Source organism: Pseudophryne corroboree, chromosome 1 (genome assembly GCF_028390025.1).
Source record: "Pseudophryne corroboree isolate aPseCor3 chromosome 1, aPseCor3.hap2, whole genome shotgun sequence".
Lineage (NCBI taxonomy): Eukaryota > Metazoa > Chordata > Amphibia > Anura > Myobatrachidae > Pseudophryne > Pseudophryne corroboree.
The window spans coordinates 949,630,357-949,642,266 of NC_086444.1; positions in this window are offsets into that span (position 1 = coordinate 949,630,357).

Consider the following 11,910-nt stretch of genomic DNA (forward strand, 5'->3'; position numbering starts at 1 on the left):
ACAAGCATCCAAGTGCCGCCCCGAACAAGTGCTGCCCCCGAACAAGTGCTGCCCCCGAACAAGTGCTGCCACCGAACAAGTGCTGCCCCTGAACAAGTGCCGCCCCGAACAAGTGCCGCCCCCGAACAAGTGCCGCCCCCGAACAAGTGCCGCCCCGAACAAGTGCTGCCCCCGAACAAGTGCCGCCCCCGAACAAGTGCCGCCCCGAACAAGTGCCGCCCCGAACAAGTGCTGCCCCCGAACAAGTGCCGCCCCTGAACAAGTGCCGCCCCCGAACAAGTGCTGCCCCCGAACAAGTGCCACCCCTGAACAAGTGCTGCACCCTATGCACGTGCCTAATGAGAAATTCCCCACTATGTTTTGAGTGTCATATATGGAATTTATTTTAGTGGCACTGAGACTGCGTATTGAGAAATATGATAACATACAGAAACAAGCTGCAGCTCAGACACTGAATATGTGTGTGCAAGTCATGTGAGATGTAGAGGAAAAACTAGAGAAAGAAACACAGGAAAAACAGGTTTTCGAAGAACAGGAGATAATGTTATGGTCTTGTGTTAATGAACAAGAAAAAAGGCAAGCACAGACAGAAAACAGTTTACATAACATGTTGTGTATGTGGTGAATTATAGAAACATAAGAGGAGGGGAAGGAACCAGGTTAACCCTGTGAGCAGGGGCGTAAATTAATTCCAGTCACCTGGATGCAAGTTTGGCTTTGGTGCCCCCATTAAAAAAAATGGGAAAACAAATATGGTGTGTGTGTGTTTTACATTTGCCCTGATAGGCTTTGGTAACTGAGGTCTTTCTCTTTGGAAAGCTATTCTTTCTCTGTCATTTGACAATCGAGATTCTCTTTCTTGGTCACACATACGACTTACAGAATTATATAGATAGCGCTCTCTGCCAGTCTACATGGACTGGAGTCCGCAGTGAATTGTGAAATGTCAAGGCTCCAGCCACACTGTGGGTGGGATGTATTAACATACATCGCCGCCCCTCGCCGGTTACCGCAGCGATGTTGATCGCATATGTACTAACATATGCGATCAATATCGCGATGCGGTGACGGAGGCCCCCCGCGATACCTGTTAGGTGGTCTGCGAGGGCTCTCCATCACCTCCCAAGGGTCCCCACACTGGCTAGACGCCGGGAAGCAGCAGCAGGCTGCCCCCGGAGCCTCCTCCTCCCCCCTGCTGCCGGAATGACGTCCAGCTACGTTGCTAGGGAGAGGAGGAGACTACCTTCCGGGTACAGGGCAGCCTGGAGGAAGGTAAGCCGTGGGGGAGGCGTCTGCGGCGGTGTCGGCGGGTTGCGGCGGTCGGTGAAAAGAAGCCCATAGGCTTCTATAGGGTATCGCCATCCAGAGATGGCGATACCCTGGACGCCGAAAACACGTTAGTAAATATGAAAATGCGGTAAAACCCCCATTTTCGGGGGTTTTACCGCATTTTTGCTTTAGTACATCCCGCCCTGTATGACAATGGTCAGTGGGTCAGGGTCAGACTCAAGAGATTCTGCCGTCTGCAGCATGCACAATCAGCATTTACCATCACTTGCTGCAGTGCAGGCTGAGTAGTACCAGGTGGGAGCCATCCTGTTCTCTATTGCGGGTGTTAGCAGGGCTCCTGGGACAGAGCCGATTAACTTTGCAGCAGCGGGTGCACCGCAAAGCTATGTTGGATGAACAGTTGTCACACTTGGATACAGCTGTGAACCACACAGGTACTGCTATTCATGCAGGTGCCCCTGCAAAGCTTGAAGCCTGGAGGCAGGCGTCTCCATTGCCTCTGGAAGTTACGCCCCTGCCTGTGAAAGTAAGCACACTGATATAAACCAAGATATGGGAAAGGTTTCAGGGGTCTGGTTTTGATGCCTTGGACAAGGAATTTGAGTATGAGGAAGGTTATGAGGGAGAGTTGAGACCCAATATGACCACACACGAGATGAGAGAAGGAACAAGAGAACACAAGGGACTATACAACAGGAAGTATCAAAATCACAGAAGAAACATGCAGTTACACTGTAGGGGAATTATCAGTTCAGCAAAGAAACTTTGTCAGATACCGGAGAAAACAATTTATCTTTTACTATGCGATTGTGTTGGCAAGGGGTGAAGGGACAGTGATTTCTAACAAATACATGTTGGCATGGGTTCCCTGTGCCAAGAACCGGTTGTCAGTTGTATATGTAAAGGGCAAGAGCCACCTCTGCATATCATACATGTCTCTGTTGCACAGGTATATGACCACCCCACTGGTTTGATTACCAAAACCCCCTGGCCAGCCATACTGTATCTGCTGACCTATAGAGTTTACTAGAATTTTTCACGGCTTTATATAAAATGGTGGTTGCTCTAACCACTTAACTGATCATTTTTTCCCTCAAAACCGTTCATAAAATAGTTTTTTATAACATTTTTTTATTTAATATAGTTGGGGAACATCGACTGCTCGAGTAGGTAGATAGCTATGTAGGCTGTCCACAGCAGTAGCTACGCAAACGCCATGTTTCTCTGCGTACATGATCGCAGCTGATGTCAGATACATGACCTGAAAACGACCATGACACAACTGCATTTTTGCCGCCACTCCCCGTTAGCACCCCCAAACAGTCCCTTTCTGTCAATCGCTCTGCAAAGAAATCCTCAAAGCCTCCTTTGCACATGTGCAGTGTGATTGCAGCACATTCACTGTCTGACGATAATAACTCAATTGTGAAAACATTGGCATAGCGTACAACTTTGAATTAGGCCCATACTTGCAAAAATATGTTTAAGCCACCATTTTATATTACTGTTCTGAGAGGCATGGATGGGTCCAGCATTTGGAGGGTGTGCTGGTATTTGTAGTGCCACTTGGAGAATCTTGGGGTGCCTCCATGTGAGCTGGTTCTCAATTTAGATATATTAATGTACAGTATGTGCTATTATCATGTACAGTAGCATAACAATATGCAATTATATGACCCAAAGTTGGTGCTATTATTACGTAGAGTTAGGGACCGCCATAACAGAGACTCCTTGGTGCAGCCTGGTGGATTAAACATATTTTTGCAAATATGTGCAAACAGATCTTTGTACAAATATTTCTATTATCATGTAGTATTCAAATCTCATTGCTGGACCTTTACAGTGTGTCAGGGTAATATTTTTCTTTTTTTATTGTATCACGGGGTTGCAGAGAATCACTGTAAATTCAGATGATATACAGGTGAAACTCAGAAAATTAGAATATCGTGCAAAAGTTCATTTATTTCAGTAATTTAACTTAAAAGGTGAAACTAATATACAGTATTATATAGACTCATTACATGCAAAGTGAAATATTTCAAACTTTTATTTGTTATAATTTGGATGATTGTGGTTTACGGCTTAAGAAAACCCCAAATCCAAAATCTCTGAAAATTTGAATATTACATAAAATCAATGAAAAAAAGGATTTTATATACAGAAATGTCTGGCCTCTGAAAAGTATAATCATGCATATGTACTCAGTACTTGGTTTGGGCCCATTTTGCAAGAATTACTGCCTCAATGCAGCGTGGCATGGATTCTATCAGCCTGTGGCACTGCTGAAGTGTTATGGAAGACCAGGATGCTTCAATAGCAGCCTTCAGCTCTTCTGCATTATTTGGTCTCATGTCTCTCATTTTTCTCTTGGCAATGCCCCATAGATTCTCGGTGGGGCTCAGGTCAGGCGAGTTTTACTGGCCAATCCAGCAAATTAATCCCACGGTCATTGAACCAGATTTTGGTACTTTTGGCAGTGTGGGCAGGTGCCAAGTCCTGCTTCAGGAAGGAAGTCCTGCTTCAGGAAAATGAAGTCAGCATCTCCAATGTCATATTCCTCTTGTCAAGCCGCTCTTGAACAACAAACAATGTCAGAAGCATCTTTCCTGGGCTATAGAAAAAAATAACTGGTCTGTTGCTCAGTGGTCCAAAGTCCTCTTTTCTGATGAGAGCAAATTTTGCATCTCATTTGGAAACCAAGGTCCCAGAGTATGGAGGAAGAATGAAGAGGCACACAATCCAAGATGCTTGAAGTCCAGTTTGAAGTTTCCACAGTCTGTGTTGATTTGGGGAGCCCTGTCATCTGCAGGTGTTAGTAACATAGTAACATAGTAACATAGTATCTGAGGTTGAAAAAAGACAATTGTCCATCGAGTTCAACCTATTTGTGGTGTCCTATGCATGATGATTTGACTAAAATTTCTGACTGATGCTGCCGTCAGCCATTGCATTTTATCCCTATTTATAGTAACTATAATGCATGACTATGCACCATACCCCTGGATATCCTTATCCAATAGGAATTTATCTAACCCATTCTTAATGATGATGACAGATTCCGCCATTACAACTCCCTCGGGCAGGGAATTCCAAACACGTATTGTCCTTACCGTGAAAAAGCCTTTACGCCGTATTGTGCGGAATCTCCTCTCCTCTAACCTGAGTGAGTATCCACGAGTCCTCTGTGTTGATCTAACCAAAAACAGGTCCCGCGCAAGCTCTGTGTATTGTCCCCTTATATATTTGTAGATGTTGATCATATCCCCTCTTAGTCTCCGCTTTTCCAATGTAAACATGCCTAGTCTTTCAAGCCTTTCCTTGTATTCCATCGTCTCCATGCCCTTAATTAATTTGGTCGCCCTCCTCTGTACCTTTTCAAGCTCCAGGATATCCTTTTTGTAGTACGGTGGCCAGAATTGTACACAGTATTCAAGGTGTGGCCTCACTAGTGATTTATATAACGGGAGTATAATACTCTCGTCCCTAGCATCAATACCCCATTTTATGCATGCTAATATCTTATTAGCCTTCTTTGCTGCAGTCCTACTTTGGGTACTACTGCTTAGCTTGCTATCTATGAGGACACCTAAGTCCTTTTCCAGTACAGAATCCCCTAATTTTACCCCATTTAGTAGGTAGGTGTAATTTTTGTTCTTGTTACCACAGTGCATTACCTTACACTTGTCTGTGTTGAAGCGCATTCTCCATTTGGCTGCCCATGCTTCTAATTTAACTAAGTCGTTCTGAAGAGACTCGGCATCCTCCTCTGTATTTATAGCCTTACACAATTTGGTATCATCTGCAAAAATTGACACCATGCTCTCTAGACCTTCTGTTAGGTCGTTAATGAAAATATTGAACAATAGCGGTCCTAATACTGAGCCTTGCGGCACACCACTTAGCACTTCAGTCCAAGTTGAAAAAGATCCATTAACCACAACGCGCTGCTTCCTATTATCTAACCAGTTTTTGACTCAAGTGCATATTGTGCTTCCTAGCCCTGATTCTTGTAGCTTGTAGATAAGTCTCATGTGTGGTACAGTATCGAACGCTTTGGCAAAGTCTAAAAAGATTACATCCATGTCTTTACCCTGATCTAGGTTTGCGCTTACTGTTTCATAAAAGCCAAGTAAGTTGGTTTGACAGGATCTGTCCTTCATAAACCCATGTTGATTCCTTTTAATGACCTTATTGGTTTCAAGGAACTTCTGAATACTATCTCTTAGAATACCTTCCAATACTTTCCCCACTATAGATGTAAGACTAACTGGTCTATAATTACCTGGTTCAGCTTTACTTCCCTTTTTGAATATAGGCACTACTTCCGCTATACGCCAGTCTTTGGGAACCATACCTGATATAACTGAATCCTCAAAGATCAAAGATAGCGGTTTTGCCAGTTCAGAGTGAAGCTCTATTAGAACCCTTGGATGAATACCATCGGGCCCTGGTGATTTATTAATCTTTAAATGTTTTAATCGGTCACAGACTACTTCCTCGCTTAAATAAGTACCTATCAGTGTGATATTCTCATTATTGAGATTGTGTGTCAGTCCCTGAATTGGGTCCTCTCTAGTGAATACTGTAGAAAAAAACTCATTTAGTGTGTCCGCTATGTCATTATCATTTTTGCTTAAGACTCCCAATTTGTCTTTTAAAGGGCCTATACTCTCCTTTTTTAATCTCTTGCTATTAATGTATTTAAAGAATTTTTTGGGATTCGCTTTGTTTTCCTTTGCTACTAGTTTTTCAGTTTCTACTTTAGCCGCTCTTATTTCCTTTTTGCAATTTTTGTTACATTCCTTATAGTGCTGAAATGACTCTGCTTCCCCGTCAGATTTGTATTTTTTAAATGCTCGCCTGTTAGGCGCCGGGGTCCGCTCGTCGGTGCGGCCCGGCGCCTAGCAACCAGGGACGTCGTGCGCGTGCAGCCGCCGGCTCCCTGGCAACGCTAGACGCCGGGCGCACGGAGCCGCACGGACCCTAGCAACGGGGACGCCACTGGCGGACCGCGTTCCCCGTTGCTGGGTCCATTTAAATTAATAGGGCACCTGTTTCCTGGCCGTGCAGCAAGTCAGCTGCACGGCATTTAATCCAATCAGCCTCTGAACAGCTGATTGGAGGACTCCCTGTTAAGTACACTTCCAGGGCTTCTCACAGACGCCGGTAATAGCTTCCTGCATGCTGTATCTGTTTGCTGAGAGTGTTTCCAGTCCTGCTGTACCCGGTCGTTCCTGTGCTCAGTTGTCCTGTACTCGGAAGTCGTCATCTGTTCCTGGAGTCCTGACTGAGCACCTTTAAACATCCAGTGGTGTCCGTGAGTCACGGCGTAGCTGTGTGTTGCGGCTTGGCCGCTTTATTACTTATTATTTATTATTTGTGTTTCGGAGCTTTTGCGGAGGATTCCGCTCCCACAGATCCACTCTGGTATCCAGCGGTGCTGGGTAGGAGTAACGGACTAGTGGATTTTGGTTGTCCTTTTATCTGGCGGTTTTTCCGCGCATACTTCTGGTTTGGTTAGTTAGCTTGTTGCCCCTGGCCTGTTGTCAGTCAGAGGTCCTCTTGTCATCATCCTGCCTCGGATTTCCCTTTGTCTCTCACTAAGACCGGGGGGCACCGGAGTTGGGCAGACATAATCCGCCTTTCAAACGTGGCTGCCAGGGGCTCAAGAAACCATAGTCTCGCAAGGGATTTTCGATAGCACGGGTGAGACAATAGAGTTAGGGCGCCAGGGGCAACTAGTCTTTCTAGCTCCCGTAACCAGCATTCCCCTTCCAGTACTCTGGCCATTGTCATTAGATCTCCTCCGGTCAGGAGTACTGGAATCATAACATTATTACCGGCCTTACCAAAACTTAAAATTAAACAGGGTTTGATTTTTTTCTTATTCAGTTTTGTAAGAGTTATCGGCCTCATGAATCCCACAGGTTTAGGGCCAAATCCTGGCCAGCTCCTAGTCAGCCAGATTCAAGAACTTACTCAGATGGTTCAGGATCTTTCCCTTCGGGTGAAGTCGCAGGAAGATCTTTTACGAACTTCCCCGAGGGTAGTCCCTGAACCAAAAATGCACTTACCTGACCGTTTTTCTGGTGATAGGAAGGAGTTTTTTAATTTTAAAGAATCCTGTAAACTTTATTTTCGTTTAAGACCGATCTCCTCAGGTACTGAATCTCAGCGGGTCGGAATTATTATTTCTTTGCTCCAGGGGGATCCTCAGACCTGGGCTTTTGGTTTAAAAGCAGAGGATCCGGCATTGTTGTCAGTAGACGCCTTTTTGGGGTCTTTAGGGCTTTTGTATGATGACCCTGATAGAGAGGCATCCGCTGAGAGTCAGTTACGCGCTCTCAGACAGGGTAGAAATCCTGCAGAGGTTTATTGTACAGAGTTTTGCCGTTGGTCGAACGACTGTGGCTGGAATGACCCAGCCCTGCGCAGTCAGTTTCGCCTCGGCTTATCTGAGTCTATAAAAGACAGTCTCCTTCAGTATCCCGCTCCTGAGACTCTCGATAAACTCATGGAGCTTTCTATTAAGATTGATCGTCGTCTCAGAGAGCGGAGGGCTGAAAAAGGAGCACCTGTCCGGTCTACTCCATGTGTATTTTCCATTCCTGAGGACATAGAGGAGCCCATGCAGATGGGTCTCTCCCGGCTGTCTCCAGAAGAAAGAGCCAGAAGGCAAAACTCTGGTCTTTGTTTGTACTGTGGGGGTAAGGGACATTTTGCCCGTAATTGTCCGAACAAGTCGGGAAACGCCTCGACCAAGTGAATTGTGAGGTGGTTCACTTTGGTCTGCAGCTTATCTCCTCGAATAACTCCCTTTTAGTCCCAGCTAAAGTTTCCTTTGGCAGCCTCAGTTCTTCGGTGTCGGCTTTTGTTGACAGTGGAGCTGCAGGGAACTTTATGGACTTAACGTGGGCCAAAGCCTTAGGTATTCCTCAGTTAGCCTTGGGTAGGTGTATCACCATGCATGGTTTAGATGGGAGTCCCTTGTCCAATGGGGTTATTTCCCTCCGTACACCCCCTATACTACTTACGGTAGGAGCTCTTCATTCCGAAAAGATCGAGTTTTTCCTTACCCATTGCCCAGCAGTTCCAGTGGTTCTGGGTCACCCTTGGCTGGCCTTTCATAATCCCATCATTGATTGGCAGTCGGGGGAGATTTCACAATGGGGTACCATCTGTAATAAGGAATGTATTACGTTTCCCGTCAGAATAGCTGCTGCCATTCCCGAACTCATTCCCGTGGAATACCAGGACTTTGTTGATGTGTTTTCCAAGGGCAATGCGGACATTCTGCCTCCCCATCGGCCTTATGATTGTGCTATTGAGCTAATTCCTGGTGCCACATTGCCAAAGGGAAGGTTATATGCATTATCCGGGCCAGAAACTGCGGCCATGAATGAGTATGTTAAGGGGAGCCTAGGGAAAGGATTTATCAGGCCATCTAAATCCCCTTTAAGTGCAGGCTTCTTCTTTGTGGAGAAAAAAGATGGATCACTCAGACCTTGCATTGACTTTGGAGCCCTGAATAAGATCTCAGTTAAGAATACTTACCCTCTGCCGCTGATTTCTGTCCTCTTTGATCAGCTGCGTTTGGCTGTGATTTTTTCTAAAATTGACCTGAGGGGAGCGTATAACCTCATCCGAATCAAGTCGGGAGATGAGTGGAAGACGGCTTTCAGTACTCAGTCGGGTCACTACGAGTATCTGGTGATGCCGTTTGGCTTGTCTAACGCTCCGGCAGTTTTCCAGGATCTCATTAACGATGTGCTCCGTGATTTTCTAGGAAGATTCGTGGTCGTTTACTTAGACGACATCCTGATCTATTCTGACTCAATTGAACAACATGTTACCCAGGTGCGTCAGGTTCTTCAAAAATTACGTGAAAATCACCTATATGCCAAGCTGGAGAAGTGTGAGTTTCATGTCACGGAGGTATCCTTTTTAGGGTACATTATTTCCCCTCGGGGATTCTGTATGGAACCTAAGAAGCTCCAAGCCATCCTTAGTTGGGCGCAACCCACCAACTTAAAAGCAATTCAGCACTTTTTAGGGTTTGCGAATTATTATAGAAGATTTATTCATTCTTTTTCAGACCTGGTTGCTCCCATTGTGGCACTGACTAAGAAGGTAGCGGATCCTACCAACTGGTCACGTGAAGCTGAGTTATCCTTTCAGGCCTTGAAACAAGCTTTTGTCTCAGCTCCAGTCCTCAGACATCCCAACCCAGAATTGCCCTTCATTGTTGAGGTTGATGCCTCGGAGGTTGGAGTGGGGGCTATCCTATCTCAGAAGGATCCGGACTCTCTGGAACTACATCCTTGTGCCTTTATGTCCAGGAAATTCTCATCTGCTGAATCCAACTACGATGTTGGTAACTGGGAGTTACTGGCTATTAAATGGGCTTTCGAGGAGTGGAGGCATTGGCTTGAGGGAGCAACACATACCATTTCAGTATTGACTGACCACAAAAATCTTCAGTACATCGAATCAGCTAAGCGGCTGAATGCCCGGCAGGCTCGTTGGGCTTTATTTTTTACTCGTTTCAAGTTTATTATCACTTTTAGGCCAGGTTCCAAGAATACCAAGGCGGATGCCCTGTCACACAGTTTTCTTCCAGTTCATAATAACAGTCCTGTTACTCCCATACTTCCGTCTTCAGTCATTTGGGCAGGCCTCACACAAGATTTGTTTACCCAGTTAAAGCAGCTTCAACATCAAGCTCCTGGAAATACTCCTGCTGGTCGTCTTTACGTCCCTGAGTTTTTGAGAGCTACTGTTTTGACTGAGTTTCATGATAGCAAAGTTGCCGGGCATCCGGGGATCTCTAAGACTTTGGAATTAGTCTCCCGCTCAGTATGGTGGCCTGGTCTTTCTAAAGACATTAAGGAGTTTGTTTTTTCTTGTCAGGTCTGTGCACAGCATAAGGTTCCCCGTTCCTTGCCTATCGGGCAACTTATGCCCTTAAATGTTCCTCTCAGGCCATGGTCTCATATTTCCATGGATTTTGTGGTAGACCTCCCTCTGTCAGCCGGATTCCGAGTCATATGGGTGGTAGTGGACCGTTTTAGCAAGATGGCCCATTTCATTGCTCTTCCCCGACTGCCATCTGCCCAGGGATTGGTTGTTTTGTTTCTCCGCCATGTTTTCAGACTTCATGGGTTGCCCACTGATATTGTTTCTGATCGGGGTCCACAATTCATTGCACAATTCTGGAAGTCTTTTTGTGCCTCATTAAAGATGAAATTGTCTTTAACATCCGGCTATCATCCCCAATCCAACGGGCAGACCGAGCGAGTTAATCAATCATTAAAACAGTATTTGCGTTTGTACTCAGCCAAACTCCAGAATGATTGGTCCGAGTTTCTTCCTTTGGCGGAGTTTGCTTACAACAATTCTTGTCATTCCTCCACTAATGTGTCTCCATTCTTTTCAGTTTTTGGTTTTCACCCCAGAGCTAATTCTTTTTTTCAACATTCCTCTGTTTCCTCGCTAACCTTAACCTCTCATCTCAGAGTCATTTGGAAAAAAGTGCACCTTGCTCTCAGAAAAGCGGCATTTCGAGAGAAAAAGTTTTCTGACAGGCTCCGGCGTCCTTGCACTTTTAAGGTGGGAGACAGGGTATGGTTGTCGACTCGTAACATTAGACTTCGACAAACCTCAGCTAGATTGGGCCCCAAATTTATTGGACCATTTCATATTATTAAAAAAATCAATCCAGTTGCTTTCCGGTTACGTTTACCAAGAGCTCTCCGAATCGGAAATACGTTCCATTGCTCCCTGTTGAAACCATACGTTTCTTCCAGTAGATTTCCTCTGAAGACCTCTCAGGGGAAATCACCAGTAGATGTACAGGGACATCAGGAGTTCTTGGTGGAGAAGGTTCTCGATTCCAAATTGTCCCGGGAATTTCCTCGGAAACCTGGCTTTAGGGGTTCCTTGACCCCTCCTCAAGGGGGGGGGGGTGCTGTTAGGCGCCGGGGTCCGCTCGTCGGTGCGGCCCGGCGCCTAGCAACCAGGGACGCCGTGCGCGTACAGCCGCCGGCTCCCTGGCAACGCTAGACGCCGGGCGCACGGAGCCGCACGGACCCTAGTAACGGGGACGCCACTGGCGGACCGCGTTCCCCGTTGCTGGGTCCATTTAAATTAATAGGGCACCTGTTTCCTGGCCGTGCAGCAAGGCAGCTGCACGGCATTTAATCCAATCAGCCTCTGAACAGCTGATTGGAGGACTCCCTGTTAAGTACACTTCCAGGGCTTCTCACAGACGCCGGTAATAGCTTCCTGCATGCTGTATCTGTTTGCTGAGAGTGTTTCCAGTCCTGCTGTACCCGGTCGTTCCTGTCCTCAGTTGTCCTGTACTCGGAAGTCGTCATCTGTTCCTGGAGTCCTGACTGAGCACCTTTAAACATCCAGTGGTGTTCGTGAGTCACGGCGTAGCCGTGTGTTGCGGCTTGGCCGCTTTATTACTTATTATTTATTATTTGTGTTTCGGAGCTTTTGCGGAGGATTCCGCTCCCACAGATCCACTCTGGTATCCAGCGGTGCTGGGTAGGAGTAACGGACTACTGGATTTTGGTTGTCCTTTTATCTGGCGGTTTTTCCGCGCATACTTCTGGT